The 17,713-nt window shown below is 36.7% G+C and overlaps 1 non-coding gene across 1 annotated transcript; it reads left to right on the top strand.

The window, feature by feature from the left end:
- Positions 1-253: 253 nt before the first annotated feature.
- LOC114619339 lies at positions 254-416 on the top strand. The gene has a single exon (XR_003711120.1). It is a non-coding gene; the product is annotated as a U1 spliceosomal RNA (small nuclear RNA).
- The last annotated feature ends 17,297 nt before the right edge of the window (positions 417-17,713 follow it).

Raw genomic sequence — 17,713 nt, 5'->3', positions numbered from 1 at the left:
CCATACATTTGAAAAAAAGGTTAATATCAGAAATATTTTAGGAACCCATGCAATTCAAAAGCAAAAGAAGAAAAAGTCAATGCATATAAAATTTGAGCCAAAACTATCAGAAATTACTTTTGAAAGATAACTGAAACACAAAAATTATACATGAAAAGGCCATTAAAGTCACTAGTCATCTGGAGAGTGCCAATAGAAAACAGCCACAAACCATCACCTCAAACGTGTTAAAATAGATTTCACCAAAATTACATTACTTACATAACACGGAAGATACAAGGAACACAAAAGTGGTTTTCCCAGATTAAAACTCATTGATAGCACATGGGCTGTGCTGAGTCTTGGAGTTTCCCCAAATTTAGAAATGTCTACTGTGTAATTTGTGGTAGTAGGGACTGCATTTGCACTTTACCCTAATTAACAAAAAATAAATAAAATAAAAAATAAGTGAAGGAAGGGATGAAGAGAAAAGGCAGTCTTGCTCTATCATCGTAGGAACGTAAATTAGTTGTACTCATGAGGCAGGGAGCAGGGCTGTGACCTGGTGTTAGCTAAAGCATGCAAAATTCCAGTTAGAACTATAAGTGATATATGCATGTTACAATATAATAACAACAGCGTATGCCTCTAGTTTATTTGCATTTCTCCTGATGAAAAGTTAATGAGATTGATTTAGTCATTCTAGAGTGTCCAAAAGTATAAATGCATCAAGACGTACATTATACATAGGCACAATTTTATCAATGAAAAATAAGTAAAAAGAAAATTACTGTCTTAGCTCTATCCTAAATGGTATGTTGCCATCCTGGAGAATCTTTGCTACCTGTACTACCTGTCAAATGAACATTTAGTTGTCTTCTGACAGATTGAATGGGTACATGTAGCGTGTCCAGTCACTGTGGGGACATACGGAAAGTAATACAAACTATGACGCATTGGGATGATTTCACATGATGAGGTAATATGAACATACTCTTTTATTCATGGATTTAAACCATTCAAAACAAAATTATAAAAGAAAAGAATAGCATTCATCTCCATATAAAGAATCATATAATTGTCATTTTAAGGTTATAATTACATTTCCCTTACTGCAGTTGTTTTATTTGTGAGATGCTGTTTATAGATCAAATTTTATTTTAAGCACATTAAGGGTACTAGCTATTTAAAGTAATTCCCCATTGAACCTTCTAAGGAGTAAAGGATGCTTTTAACATACAAATAGATAAACCCTATCTAATCATTTTTAAAGCCTTGGTTTTTTGTAAGATGTTTTCTAGAAGTAGGATACAGCTGTGAGGCTGGCAGAAACATCTGGTAGTCTGTCAGTGGAACTGCTCATATCTTCCTTGAGGCTTATTCAAAACAGAAATACTGCTGCTCACATGAAAAGAAAGAGACAGAGTCTTTTTCAGTTGCTCAAGTACTGAGACATAAAAAGAGGCATAACCTTTCAGTTCCTTCCATGATTAGACTCCTCCATTTTCCACAATAAAGCCTTAAAGCAAGCATAGGATTTCCAACAAGACAATATTCTTAATGAATTCAATGTCATATTCTGAGGGCTCAGGCTTTATTAATACTCATAAATCACATTTCCTCGCAGGTAGTCCAAATGTCTCATGTATGAAGTTTTGCAGGAGATTCGTTATATTTCTAGCCTTTAGACTGCTATTTCACATGCTAAAAATATTTAAAACATAAGGTTAGAAGTTCTCAGAAACTCAAAACAATGAGAGTTTTGTTTCAAAAGGAAATATCTCTTAGAGTCCAGATAAATATTCCAGCTATTTCCTTCTTAAGTCAAGTAAGCTTCAGAATTCAATGTCACTAAGGCTGGGCCTTAGGGTTGGTTGAAAGGCACGTATTGGACATGAAAAATCACTGTTGAGGTAAAGGAGGGTTGACTCAAATGATTTTCCATGAAAGTCCTAAAGTATAACTTGCCACATATCAAATTAGAACTACCCCGAAAGAGCCTCTGACAGGCATTCAATGTTGTTGGTTAGGAACTTACACAGGAACTCATTGGCATCTTTTAACACTAATCTAAATATACTTTGAGATTAATGCAACTAAACAAAATTTAAAGCACCAACAAGAATAGAAAGACCTCCCAAACCATAAATCAAGAAATTAAGAGATGTAAGGACTGAGACAAAGGTAATACCATGATAAAGTAACCAATGTCATAATAAAATAGGCAAAAGTAATTTTAGAGCCAGCCTATGTTCCATTGACAATCTGACTCCTGACATTCATTTACTGCAAAATTTGAAAACTTTTCTCTGAATTTCATTTGCCTGAAGTATTTATTATAGCAGGATTGAGTGTGTGTGTGTGTGTGTGTGTGTGTGTGTGTGTGATAGAATGAAAGATCTAGGTAAGATGTAGCCCCACTGTCTGGCCACTGTTGTGCTAGCCTCCATCAGGCATATGTAATAAGGAACATTCATGACCACCAAACAAAGAAAACCAAGGTCTACTGAACAAGGAACATCTAGGCCTGCTACATCAAGAACAATCAGCCCTAAGCTGCCCACCAAGTGCCTGCTACACTTTGAACATCAAGATTGAGTCTACCTTCCCTATACTTGCCATACCAGAAACATCCAGGAAGAACTGAATGGCTAAAGACCCACATAACAACACAAACAAGAGCCAGGGCGATATGATATCTTCAAAGCAAAACTGTCCCAATAAAGCAAGCCCTAGATACACTAAGACAACTGGACAAGAAAATGACTTTAAATTCAGCCATATAAAGATGATAGATGTCTTTAAAGAGGAAATAAATAAATCTCTTACAGGAATATAAGAAAATACAGTCAAACAGGTAGAGGTCATTAAAGAAAAAACTAATAAATCACTTAAAGAAATACAGAAAAATACAATTTAAAAGGTACAAAAATGTTAAAACCATTAAAGACCTGAAAATGGAATTAGAAGCAATAAAGAAAACACAATCTGAAGGGATCTTGGAGATAGAGAAACTAGGAAAGAAAACAGGAACAAAAGACTCAAGCATCCCCAACAGGAAACATGAGATAGAAGAGATAATATCAGGAGTAGAAGGTACAATAGAAGAAACTGATACAACAGGCAAATGTTAAATCTAAAACATTCCTGGCACAAAACAATCTGGAAATCTGAGATAGTATGGAAAGACCTAACCGAAGAATAATAGAAATAGAAGGTGAAGAGTCCCAGCTACAAAGACCAGAATATATTTTCAACAAAATCATACAAGAAAATTTTCTCCCAACCTAAAAAAAGAGATGCCCATAAACATACATGAAGCTTACAGAATACCAATTAGATAGACCCAGTAAAGAAAATCCCCCTCCCACATAATAATAAAAACACAAATCTACACAACAAAGAAAGAATATTAAATGTTGCAAAGGGAAAATGACTAAGTGATATACAAAGGCAGAACTGTCTGAGTTATACCTGACTTCTCAACAGAGACTGTAAAAGCTATTATAGCATGGATGAGTATCTTACAGCCTCTTAGAAACCAAAAATGCCAACCTAGACTACAATATTCAGAAAAACGTTCAATCACTGTGGATGGAAAAAACAAGATAGTTCAACACAAAACCAAATTTTAACAATATCTATCCACAAACCCAGCCTTACAGAAGGAAAACTCCAAACCAAGGAGGTTAACTACATACAAGAAAACACAGGAAATAAATAATTACATGCCGCTGAAAACACAATAATGGGAACACACATAAACACACATACACTCACACACAAACACATACAGACACACACACCACCACCACCATCACCATCACCTCCACTATCACCTCCACTATCACCACACCGTCACCACCACCAAGATCTAAATTAGAGGAATTAACAATTATTGGTCATTAATATCTCTCAATAATAATGAACTCAATTCCCCAATAAAAAGACACAAGCTAATAGAGTAGGTGCAAAAACAGGATTTATCATTCTGCTGCATTTGAGAAACACACATTAGCAACAAAGATAGATATTATCTTGGAATTAAGGGCTGGAAAAAGTTTCCAAGCAAATGGACCCAAGAAGCAATATCTGTAGAAGCCATTCTTATAACTAATAGACTTTCAACCAAAATTAATCAAAAGACATGGGGAAAGAGACTTCCCCATTAAAGAAAAAATCAACCAAGATGATATTTCAATTGGGAAAATATATGCCCCAACCTCAAGGGCACCCACATTCGTAAAAGAAGCATTACTAAGGCTTATATCACACATTGAACACCATACATTAGTAATTGGAGACTTCAATGACCATTTTCACAAAGGACATGTCATGGAGACAGAAACTATATAGAGAAATGAAACTAACCAAGGTTATAAATCCAATGGACCTAACAGATATCTATAGAACATTTCACCCAAACACAAATGACTATACTTTCTTCTCAGCATCTCCTGGAACCTTCTCCAAAATTGACCATACAGTCAGTCACCAAATAAGTGTCAACAGGTACAATAAAATAGAAATAATTCCTTGTATCTTATCAGACCATCATGAATTAAACCTGGACTTCAACAACAGAAACAAAAGAAAACCTACCAACTCATGAAAACAAGACAATTTTCTACTAAATGAACATTGAGTGAGGGAAGAAGGAAAGAAAGAAAGAAAGAAAGAAAGAAAGAAAGAAAGAAAGAAAGAAAGAAAGAAGAGACTTTCTAGAATTCAATAAAAATGAAAGCACAAAATATCCAAACTTATAGGACACAGTAAAAGCAGTGCTAACAGGAAAGTTCATAGCACTAGGCACCTTCATAACGAAATTTAGAGCATTCCCAAATTAACAATTTAAAAGTGCACTGGAAAGCTCTAGGAGAAAAAAAAATGAAGAAGAAAACACACCCAAGATGAGTAGGCAGCAGGAAATAATCAAACTCAGGTGTAACTTTAATTTTTTTTCCAAGCTTACTTTTAATGATGGTTCTTAAATGCTTTAACCTCCCTTCTATCCCACTGCCCACCAGAGGTCGTAGAAAAGAAAGGATATGGGGGAAGTGGACCTGTTTAGAAAGGTTCTTTGGAAAAAATCTCATCTGTGCTGTCAGGAAATCAGCAGTTCAGTTCACAGGTCAGCAACAGCAGCTCTATCCACACACACAAACACTTCACGGATACACTAGCAATCTGGTTCAGTTCTGTCAGGGTTGTAGCATTAGTGGCACAACCTAAAAGGAACAGCTTACTCACAGCTGAAATCAATCAATTAGAAACAAAGAGAACAATACAAAGAATCAACAAAATCAAGAGCTGGTTCTTAGAGAAAATCAACAAGATAGACAAACCCTTAGCCAAACTAACTGAAAGATACAGAGACAGTATCCAAATTAACAAAATCAGAAATGAAAAGGGAGACATAACAACAAACACTGAGGAAATCCAAAGAATCATTAGATCTTACTTCAAAAGCCTGTACACCACAAAATTGGGAAATGTAAATAAAATAGATGATATTTTTTTAAGATAGATACAACTTACTAAAGTTAAGTCAAGACAAAGTAAACTATTCAAGCAGCCCTATAACCAATACTCTAAATTATTCCACAAAATAGACACAGAAGGAATATTTCCAAACTCAATCTATGAGGCCACAAACTCCATGATACCTAAACCACACAAAGACTCAACAAAGCAAAAAAAGTTCAGACTAATTTCACTTATGAACATTGATACAAAACAGTCAATAAAATACACTCAAACTGAATCTAAGTACATCATGATCAAGTAGGCTTCATCACAGTGATACTGGTTTGGTTCACTATATAAAAATCAATCCAACAATGTAATCCAACATACTAAAAAACAAAACTGAAAGAAAAAAGTCACACAATCATCTCACTAGGTGCTGGAAAAGCCTTTGACAAAATCAAATATTTCTTCAAGTCTTGGAGAGCCGGGCAGTAGTGGCGCACGCCTTTAATCCCAGCACTTGGGAGGCAGAGGCAGGCGGATTTCTGAGTTCGAGGCCAGCCTGGTCTACCGAGTGAGTTCCAGGACAGCCAGGGCTACACAGAGAAACCCTGTCTCGAAAAACCAAAAAAAAAAAAAAAAAAAGTCTTGGAGACTTACAAGGTGCATGCCTAATTATAGTAAAAGAAAAATTCAGCAAACCAATAGCCAACATTAAATTAAATGTAGAGAAACTTAAAGCAATCTCAGAAAAAAAAAATGGGGACGAGCCAAGGCTGCTCACTCTCTCCCTATCTATTCAACATAGAACTTGAAGTTCTAGCTAGATGCATAAGACAACTAAAGGAGATCAGGGTGATACAAACTGGAAAGGAAGAAGTCGAAGAATAGCTATTTTCAGATAATATGATAGTTTATATCAGTGATTCGAAAAATTCTACCAGAGAACACCTACAGCTGATAAACAACTTCAGCAAAGTTGCTGGTTACAAAACTAACTCAAAAAAAAAAAGTAGCCCTTCTTAAGACAAATGATAAACAAAAAGAGAAAAGAATTAGGAAAAGAAGACCCTTTACAATAGCCACAAATAATATGAAATACTTTGGTGTAACTCTAACCAAGCAATAGTAATAAAAACAGCATGGTATCGGTATAGAAAAAGACAGGTTGATCGGTGAATCATATCAAAGATCCTGAAATAAACTCATACACCTATGGATACTTAATTTTTACAAAGAAGGTAAAAGCATATGATGGACAAAAGAAAGCATCTTCAACAAATAGTGCTGGTCTAGCTAGATGTCTGTATGTAGAAAAATGCAAATAGATCCATACTTATCACCATGCACAAAATAAGTCCAGGTGAATCAAGGACCTCAACATAAGACCAGATACACTAAATCTAATAGAACTCAAGGTGAGGAATAGCCTTACCCACATTGGTACACTGCTGTTGGATCTCCTTCCTCGTACTTGGACTGCATGGCTGGGCCTTAGTGGGAAAGGATGTGCCTAGTCCTGCTGGGACTACATATCCCAGAGTGGGATAATACACAAAGAGAGTTCTCCCTTTTCTGAGGAGAAGGGAAGTATGTAATGGTGGAAGGGTTTTCTAAAGGATACTGAGAGGAGAAGAGGCCTGTGATCAGGATGTAAATTTTTAAAATAAATTATTGGAAAAAAACAATGAATAAATCAATTCAAGATGGAAAAAAATTTAGCACTGTGAACATTGTGGTGGTAAGAAAATATGGCACAGAAAAGTGATTAAAAACTTTGCTATGTGTTCTGTCAACGACACACGTAAAACAACTCTGTAAGCCTCTCTCCATGCAGTTATCAGTTATTCAGTTATCCACTGGAGAACTCAGGAATGGAGGCTGACCTGACTCTTACCACGATGAAAGGATATCAATATATGGATTCATTGAAAACTCTCTTATCTATTCTCCAAGTGAGAGAAAACACCAAATGGAATTTGAAAGCACACACTCATTTCCCCAAAGCACATTCCAGTTTCTAATCAGACCTTCAGAGGCTGGAGAAATGTGGAATCTAGCCAGAGGGTTTGTCAAATCGAGCTCTGGGTTGTTTTTAATAACAGAGAAAATGAAATTCTTTTGAAAATCACATTTGCCTTTAAAACTGTGTAGAGTGTTATTAAATAGTTCTCTAAACAGGAAGTGAATGTTCCACAGTGACCTGAGCTCCTTTCACATGTGACCTTTGGAAGTGACAGAATCAATCCATCTAGACTTCATTTTCCCCAGGACATCTCCTTGGTTTTCTAATGATAAATATTATAGTGATGATTTGATCAAGGATAAAGCAAGCATGTGATGGTGATTTAGAAACTTCTGAATGAAAGGCACGTAGTTAATAGTAGAAAATTATACCCCAGGAAATTCTAGATTTGTGTATACCATAAGGATTATAGAAATCAGGATGAAAAAAATCTCAGCTCTACTTTTACTCCTAATATGTATATGATTTGAGAATCCTATGAGCCCCAGTTTCACACACAGCCAGATAAACTAGATTTGTTTTGCTGTGTGCCAAATTAAGGGAAAAGACCAAGGTGCCTGTGTAAGACGCTATGAGGGTTATGGGCCTTGAAGATTTTAACTGAATCAATGTGTAAAGCATGGCTAACAAAAGAAGGCAATCTGCCCTGAGTTTAAAAAGCTGTCTATGGGTTGTTTTGGTTTTTAGTTTTCCTTGTTTTATTTTATATTTAAACTATTATATTTTGATTGTCTCTGTAATTTCAACAGGCCCTTCTCCCTCAGAGAGCAGTATTAGCAAATAAAGGTTCACTATAGTAGGTATCCAAGAACACCAACTTAAAGATTTTTCATATCCTATTAATAGAAGAAATACTCTTTTTTCAGATGAATTAAGTATTAGTTCTTAATTAAATAGATCCTTTCCTACATGCTATCTAATGAGTTTGTCCATTAAAGGATGTTTGGAAACAGTCCATACTCAGTGATGTATCCAGGAGCAGAATCTAGTTAAAATACTTGTGAGATCAGATGAAAGAAACATCCATTGAAAACACAGCTGAAGTCCATGCCACTCTTAAGAACGCTGGAGCACTGAGAAGGGGGAGGGTGACAGAATATATAGATTAAATTCTGTTGCTGTTGCTTCACATGAAAGATCCAAGAAAAATGGCAGAAATTCTTATGTAAACTCCAGATCATGAGAGGAAACTTGTCACTGAACAGAAACATCTACTTTTAATGCAAACACATGGTCATTCAGCACTTACCTATACGTTTTTGTATTGGTTAGTTTGTTGTTGTTGTTGTTGTTGTTTATGATGACGATGATGTTCCTGTTCTTGTTCCTGTTACTGTTCCTGTTCTTGTTAACTTTACATAAAACTTGACATATCTTGGAAGAAAAAAATCTTAATTGAGAAAATGCTTGTATAAGATTTCTCTGTAAGCAAGTCTTTAGGGCATTTTCTTGATTAATAATTGATGTTGAAAGGCCCCAAATACAGTGGATATTGTTGTTCCTGGTCAGGTGATCCTTGGTGGTAAAAGAATGCAGGCTGAGAGAGAGAGAGAGAGGTGTAAAGATGGAACAGAGATTGAGGGAATGGCCAAACAATGACTGGCCTAACTTGAGACCCATCTCATGGGAGAGAGCCAACTCCTGACACTATTAATGTGTCTTACACACAGTAACCTAGCTTAACTGTCTTCTGAGAGGCTGCATCCAGAAGTGTAGCAGAGGCAAAGACCCATAGACATACTTCAGAAGGGAGCTCAGGGATTTTTGTGAAAGAGTGAGGGATATGATTGAGTGACCCAGAGGGGTCAAATACACAGTAAGAAGACCTACAGAGTCAACTAATCTAGTCCCATGGGGCCTCACAGAGGCTGAACCACCAACCAAACAGCCTGCAGGGGCTGAACCTACAACCACTATATGTATGAAACAGATGTACAGCTTGGTGTTTGTGATGGTTTGTATATGCTCAGCCTAGGGAGTGGTACTATTAGAATGTGTGACCCTGTTAGAATAGGTATGGTCTTGTTGAAGTAGGTGTGTCACCATGCATATGGGAAATAAGACCCTCATCCTAGCTTCCTGGAAGCCAATATTCTGCTAACAGCCTTCATATACAAGATGTAGAACTCTCAGCTCTGCCTGCATCATACCTGCCTGGACCCTGCCATACTCCCACCTTGATGATAATGGACTCAACCTCTGAAGCTATAAGCCAGCCCCAATTTTTAAATGTCCTTATAAGAGTTGCTTTGATCATGGTGTCTCTTAGCAGCAGTGAAACCCTAGCACAGTGTTCATGTGGGTCCCCTAACAATTGGATCAGTGGTTGTCTCAGATTCTGTTGCCTACCGTTGGATCCTCTTATCCTAGCTAGACTGCACGCATGGGTCTCAGTGGGAGAGGATGTGCTTAATCTTGCTGCCACCCATCCCAGAGCAGAGTAATACCCAAGGAGGGCTTCCTCTTCCTCCCAGAGAAGGGGAAGAGTAATGGAAGGTGGAATTTGTGAGGGTTGGACTGGGAGGAGAGGAAGGGGGAGGCTGTGACTGGGATATAAAGTGAATAAATAAATTAATGAAAGAAAAAAGATAAAATGCAGGCTAAACAAACCATGCAGAGTATAAGCTAAGCAGCATTCCCTAGTGACTTCCATATCTGTTTCTGCCTCCAGGTCCCTGCCCTGATTTCCTTCAATGATGCTCTGCAATGTGAACGCATAAGCAAAATAAAGCTTTGTCCATGTAGCTTACAGACATGGCGTTTTATGAGAGTAATAGAAAGCTAACTAAGATACTCTCTTAGTTAGGGTTTCCATTGCTGTGAAGAGACCCTATGACCACTGCAACTTTTATAAAGGACAGCATTTAATTGGGGCTGACTTCCCATTTCAGGAGGTTCAGTCCAATGCTCAAGCCAACCAGGAGGTACCAATCAGCCACTATTATGCAATGTGCATCCTAGGCAGCTGTCATGCCCTACCATCAAGGTCTCTTCCATGTTGTGAAGTGTCCTTTAAAGAAATAAATACCTGTTCAAGATGTTGTCTCCTGAGATGGACAAATGAGAAAATCTACCAGAATATTCAGGGCATCAAGATCTTCCTGAAATAATTTCTGATAGAATATATCAGAACTAAAGAAAAAAAGATACAAAAGTTCCATTCAACACTCATGGAATTAAATACTGCTGTTCTATTTTTCCTTTCTCATCTTACAGACACACATACATTAACTTTTTTTCCTTGTAATATTTTCATTACTTGTCAAAAACAGATCTCTCTCTCTCTCTCTCTCTCTCTCTCTCTCTCTCTCTCTCTCATATATGTACTCACTCTCACATGTATGCTCTCTCATATTGGTGTATGTGTGTGTGTGTGTGTGTGTGTGTGTGTTTGTGTGTGTGTGTGTTTGTGTGTGTGTGTGTGTGCATGGTTGGTGTGACCTTTAGTCTTATAAAATAAATTTAACTTACAAACAAGGATCAGTCTGTCATCAATGTACAAAAGGCAAAAATATGGGCATCCATAATCTAGAAACAATAACAGTGCTATTTCTCTTGCAATATGGTACTTAGTGGACATAATTGTCAAAAGAATCTTATACTACAAAATAAATCTTAATTTTGAATAAAAGACAAAAGCAAAACTTCTTAAAGTCATTTAACACAATTTTATAATTTCTAGCTAACATTAACACCTAAATGCTTTTCTTTAACCTTTCCTTGGATTAGTCTCTAAATCAGCATGTGAACTATCATGCACATTTTTCTGTCATGGTGCCCAAGAAAAAAAGTTTCAGACATTCTGCTCACTCATGATTCATTTATGTGCTGTCATCCAATGAAGGATGAAATAAATCCAGTATATAATTTAGGTGACTTACCACAAAGCAGAAGCTTTCTGTGGTATATATGTTAATGTCTGCTTCTATTCAGACTTTAGGGGAAGAGGAATTGAAGATCTGTGTTCTGAATGATGAAAAGCAATGAATGACAATATATAAAAGAAAAGAGATATCTGGGAATTCAATAGTGAGATAGGAACTCAGGATGTCCTCTAAAAGACAAATCATAGTTTTATATCAAGAATAAATTAGAGGCATTGTTTTCTGAAGACTGGGCTTTTTGTAATATGTCTTTAATTGAAGTGGTATTACATCATTTTTCCTGTTCCCTTTCTTCCTCCAATCTCTCTCATGCCCTCTCCTCAACTGACAGAAAGATATTAAGAACCAGAACCCCGGGAAGTCTGTGGTAAAACATTCTCTCTTGGGACTGGTTGCAAAAACAAGACCAGAACAATAGCATTATCAGTTGACATACTCCCGTGAGAGGGAAAACCGGAAGTTTTACATCAGATGGGATGCAGGCTGAGGAATACCTCTGTTGGTTTACAGTTGAGTCTGCTTGGTTTCCTTTCCTCTCATGATATTGCTATCTTCTTCATTCCATTTGTTTTGTTTTGCTTTTAAGTCTCAAATTCTATAACAGAAAATAGTTCCTTTTTTGCACACACACAGAAAACCCAGATTCTGCATATCACACATATTATAGAATTTTTGGAGGTGTTGAAAGGTTTGAGGAGAGCACAAGAAGTGGTGAAAGGAACGGGCAGCAAAAGAAAATGTTCAAAATTAATTCACCAAGCACTTGAAAGAAATCACATCTACCCCCACCACAAAAAGGGTACAAAGATTTATTTTTTATTTTAAATAATATTTTCAAGATTTTATGCAATCCTATAATTATAATTATGCAATGTATTTGATCACAGCAATCCAACAACTCCTAACTTCTGCCTCTACTCTATCTCTCTTTCTACACTGTGTCTTCTTGCTTATTGTTACTAATAACCACCCCAAGTTGGCCAGAAGAGGGCATTGAACTCCCTGGGCAGTTGTAAGTCTTCATGCGTTCATTAGCTAAGTTGTGTCCTCAGTCCCCATGGGCATGAGGTTCTTACCATTCCAAGTATGTAGAACCCTGGAGAACTGATTTAAACAGGACATATGGAAAAATGATCTTTGTTCTTCTTCTTTTTCCCCCACCAGGAAAGGATATTCTGCAACTACCATGGTGAGCCCATAAACAATAGGATTACATAAATCTTCACAGATTCAGTAAATAAAATCTTGCAAGCTGCTGCTCATGTCATTTGCAAACATGCTACTCTGTTCAAAGCACTTGTTTAATGGTCAAGTACATCTTTCACTTTCAGTGGGAAATCGAATTTTATTGATGCAGATGATAGCTCATGCAGAAAATTTGGATTCTCATATAGCTTTTCAATTAAAAAACAAAGACTCCTCCAGCTTCTTTAGCCTGAGCAAGTAAAATCACTTTCCAATATGGCTGTGAGGTCCATGTTTAGATGCAAGGAACAGAGGAGGGTCACAGAAGGCTAAGAACTTGAAGGGAATCTGAGTAGTCATAGACTGACAAGCATGCTTTATTTACTCAGGGTGAAGGCTGCTAGGCAACCAGGCACACAGTGATATACATGAGCTGCACACCTGTGGTCAGCACACAGGCTTCATGATGACAGGTACAGAAGCCTACACACAGACACACAGGCAGCATGGCAAGGGCAAAGTCTTAGGCAAAGCTTCAGGTATCTGACCTCAAGGCTTTATTAATTCAGAATCACACACTGACAAAATATATAACAGATTTAATCACTGTTTACTTTCGGGTTCCTTATCTGTGTCAGCCTTCTTTCCCGACTTTTATCCCATTCCCATGCCCCGTTTCATCCACATATTAGCTAACTCATGCCAAATATTCATTTCAGTACCATGTTGTCTAGACCACAAACTAGCTCTTATGGCCTCTAGTTTTTTAAAGTGCTTATTGGGCTATATATTACAACATGAAGTTAGATGCTATGTGAGGCAATGATTTTGTGCTAAGCTCCTAAAAGGAGACTTACTAATCTGATAATCCTACTCTTTCCTACACTAAAACTCCTGTTCTGTTCTACATGATAAATGAATTCCATATCCTTCCCTTAACTGATGAAGTTAGCTATCCCTAACATCCTACAAAATCCCTTCCAAGAGCTGAGAATTCCCATTGATTTCTGTTACACAGGTCTCCTCCAGGAAACTGAGAATTCTACTGCCATCCATAAAGCTGTCTTTATTCATTCTAATGGGTCACAACTATTTTTATAGCTATAAGTGAAAGTATCTCTGGACTTTTTAGCTCTTGACTTCTCTGTTTGAGCCATCCATCCGGTGATCTAGACAGTTAGCTAGCTCTGTACCTATCTTTTCAGTGTAAGAGTGAGGCTCCTTTTACAACAGTTTTCCTTGTATCCAGGTCTCTGTCTGTAGTGACTACTGAGCAAACAATGTGAGTCTGAAAGAAAAAGCCCTCTTGGAAAGAAAGTAGAACAATGTCATTTCTTTTTCCTTCTGCTTCCCAAGCCTAGAAGGCTCCCTTTTCTTCTTCACTTTGAAGCTGAAATTGAGACCAAATCTCATTGTGCCAGTATCAGAAAATAGAAATGCCTGAGAACCTCACCAATTACAATGAACATGACCTTGGACTTAAGCCTTCCTGGAAATGTTCAGTTCTCTCTCTCTCCTAAAGTCACCACTCTTTATTGTCTTTCTTTACTAGGTGACAGTATACTCTGATCTCACCTTAAATATGTGCTTTGTCCACCATGAGGTTCAGTGAGGTGTCCCGGTTCAGTGAGGTGTTCCGGTTCACAAGGCAAACAGTGACTTTCCTGAGTTTCAGTTTTCTTCTTGACCCAGCATCTTAGCAAAGGTGTCACTGCATTCTTAGTGCCCAAAAATGATGCTTGAAATGTAGAAGAATTTGATAGGTGCCTACTATAATTGAAGAAATCATGACTTCTACAAAACTATCTTCTGTTTGTCTTAAATTAAACCCTGCTTCATGATTTCTGGAAGATGATGTTTTCTGAACAACACATCATGTCATTTTCATCCTAAAGACTCGGTACTTCAATATTTATCAATACGCTACGTGAAACCTTAGACTTAGAACAAAAGGAAGATATTCACTTCCAAGACTGGCCTGAAACGTGCTTCATGGTCTTTTCACTTTCTTTCGTTGCCCCTATGCATGCTGTTGGGGACAGAAACCATGTGTTCTGGGGACACCACATCTAGCAAAAATGAACCAAATGCATGAAACTTGGCACAGATATATTTTTTATTGTGTGATCTCAATGACATTTTAACATGTATGCTCTAGCATTTTTTATGAAAATCAATACTTCATTCAATGACTAGGAATACAGTTGCAGTAAGAAGAACCCCTTTTAAGCTAAAAAAACCCCCCAAGTTTGTAAAAATAAATTAATACAAGGCAAATTATAAATTCTACTAGCTTCTAGCTCAGGACTTGGAGGAGTTTTCATCCAGTGAGATAATGTATGTGAAGGGTGGTCTGTTATTCTACTCTTTTTTTTTCTCATTACCTGGATCTTACTAAAGTCAGTAAATGTTGCATAATGATAGAGAGGATTCTCATGTCCCCGAATGTCAGGGACTGTTAGCAGCTATTAGTGTTTTGCACATGTAACTATCAGATCATAAGAGACAATAAGTCAGACTTATGTTTGATTCTTTCTCAATATAGAAAAGGATGAATCTACTGAAAAATCCACTCATGACCATAGAACCAGTAAGGCTAAAGGTAGACTGAGAATGATAACTCCACTCATTTTCCTTAGATTTCTTCTCAATAATACTTATGTAAGAATTTGCATTTGAATGTTTAGGAAAAAGACTATATAATGTTCTTTATGGCTGACCAAAAGCAGGAATTATATTATTTCTCAACCTTGGGTTAGGGGACATTGTACAATGACTATAGGTTTACACCAATGTTGTTGTTGTTATTAAAACTAGATTTTTTTTGTACAATATATTCTGATCATGGTTTCTCCCTCCCTTGTCTCCTACCAGTTCCTCCCCATCCATCCAACCTCATAACCTCTATCTCCTTCTTTAGAATACAAACAGGTAAATTTTAAAAAGATAGAATAGAAGTCTATTTCTATTGTCAGTGTTTTACCCACAGTTATAGAAAAGGAGACAAAAAAACTGCAAGCAAACAAATGGGGAAATGCTAACAGCATAAAAAGCATGTACGTTTGTGAGAGTTTTGCTTCTCAACTAAAAGCACAAATTGTCCAAGCATCTCTAAGAAAAAGACATATATAGCACTCAGAACTCCCTAGTACACAGGCCAGTTTCACAAGACATAATTATCCAACTAAGAATGCAAATACTGCAAAATTACAAATTTCTAGGTTTAGTATTACATTTTTACATAAGTAGCCCCGAAGACCTGATGTAATATCTAGCTTTATGCCTCACTACACTTCTCATCTCAGGGGAATGGCCATGTAAATAAAAGTGATCAATAGCTAATTGAGCAGAAGATAATCATGCATGGAAACATTAAATCGTCTCTAAGGTTTCAGCCCTTTGCATAGCAATATGAGCAATTTCTAAAGAATTACACTAATGAGTCTGCCTCAGACTACTTTAATTCGTGTATCAACCATTAAATGTAAATGTGTTGCAAATTGTACTAGGCATATAGATACTTTCTTTATTAAAAAGTAGAGAAAAAATCTTCCTAAAAATGTGTACACGTGAAGGGGATAAAAAGAACTTTTTTTTTCTTTGAAACTTCTCAGTAACCACAATGTGTACCTGATTCTATCATTCCTCAACAAATGTTAGCTAAATGAAAAACTGCATTAATTGGCTATTTCCTCCTCCTCTCTTTATTTTCAATATGAATTTGACATAGCTTGATGAGGCAACTTCCCACAGCAGCATCTTAATGTTCTGGGTAGAATTTGAAGAAGACCAATAGCTTCATTTCTTTATAGGCCATTATTCTACTGTGGTTGCTTTCAAACATATAGACTATAACCCACAGAAAGGAACAAATGAGCCACTGTGTTTGAGAGATGCATACTTCAATGACTGAAACAAAAGTTTCACAAATAATAGTTACTGTTTTAGCTTTTAAATATATGCAAATGTGTTCTATTCTACTCTCATGTGTTTCTTAAAATAACATGAAATTTAATTCCCAATCCTAGAATAGATCTCCACTTTAAACATTTGCTTTGGTATATGTCATAGGGGAACAAATACGTTAGTAAATATTAACAATAGTGTCAAAAATAGTAACGTTTTACTCTGTGATGGAGAATGCACACTCCTCAGGTATGATCTTCATTAGGGGCATCTAGGAAAGGACCAGGACCTTCTTATGTGACATCCCTGATGTGCCACTCTCACTGATTCACACATGATTACCCATGTAAATGTCACCACATCCCTTCAAAATTAATATTACTATATCTACTTCCAAGTAATAGAGACTGAGACGTAAGCATAACCTCAATAATATATATTTGAACTACTATGAAAAACAAAAAAACCACAAGATGGTAGTTTCCTAACATGAGACTGAACTCTTCATGGTTTTGGGAAGCCAGCAAGGTCCATGATTAAGGGACTAAAGGGACCTGGGACATGTGAAGTTCTATTTCCCTATTCACAAATTACTCCTTTTTGCTCTTCCCTCCCATGGTAGACAGGAAAACCTAGGCTTTCTGTTCTCCCTCTTGTGAACGCTCTTCTCTGGTGACCTACCATATCCCAAAGCCCTCACCTCCTAACACTACAATTAGGATCAGGTTTCAGAACATAATTTTAATAGAACATGATGTCCAGAACATATTTGTAAAGCCAATGCCTTAGGTCACAGATATGCTGATAGAAGAATTTAGGATTTGAAAACAGTCTATTTCCAGAGCCTATATCTTAATTGTCCTTTGATATTGCCCCTGAAGCAGAGGAACCAACTGCACAGTTTGGGGAAGAATTTTCCTTTCATTAAGTGCAAAGGTCTAAAACAAAAATAAATCTGTCCCAACTGTCCAGCAGATATGGCCCCATTTAGGGTTATTAAACTTTCATTTCTAAATAACCTTTCAGTTCTGTTCCAAATGTGACAGACAAGCTGCCACTGCCCTAGCTGATATCCTATCTTCATTGTTGCCCTGGAAACCATGTAAATTATTCTTTTATTTTCTAGTTTCAAGTTAGAAAAATTATTTTATCATCAAATATTTCTTTTAGGTCTTAGACAGATAGACTATTGGCACCATTAATGCAATCTAAGCCTTCTTTTAAGGCCTTTCCAATAACTCAAAATTCCCAATGAATTATAAAG

This window comes from Grammomys surdaster, unplaced genomic scaffold, assembly GCF_004785775.1.
Source record: "Grammomys surdaster isolate TR1022 unplaced genomic scaffold, NIH_TR_1.0 149, whole genome shotgun sequence".
NCBI lineage: Eukaryota > Metazoa > Chordata > Mammalia > Rodentia > Muridae > Grammomys > Grammomys surdaster.
Note: the sequence above shows the minus strand (reverse complement) of the source record. Positions and strands in the feature narration are given on the sequence as shown.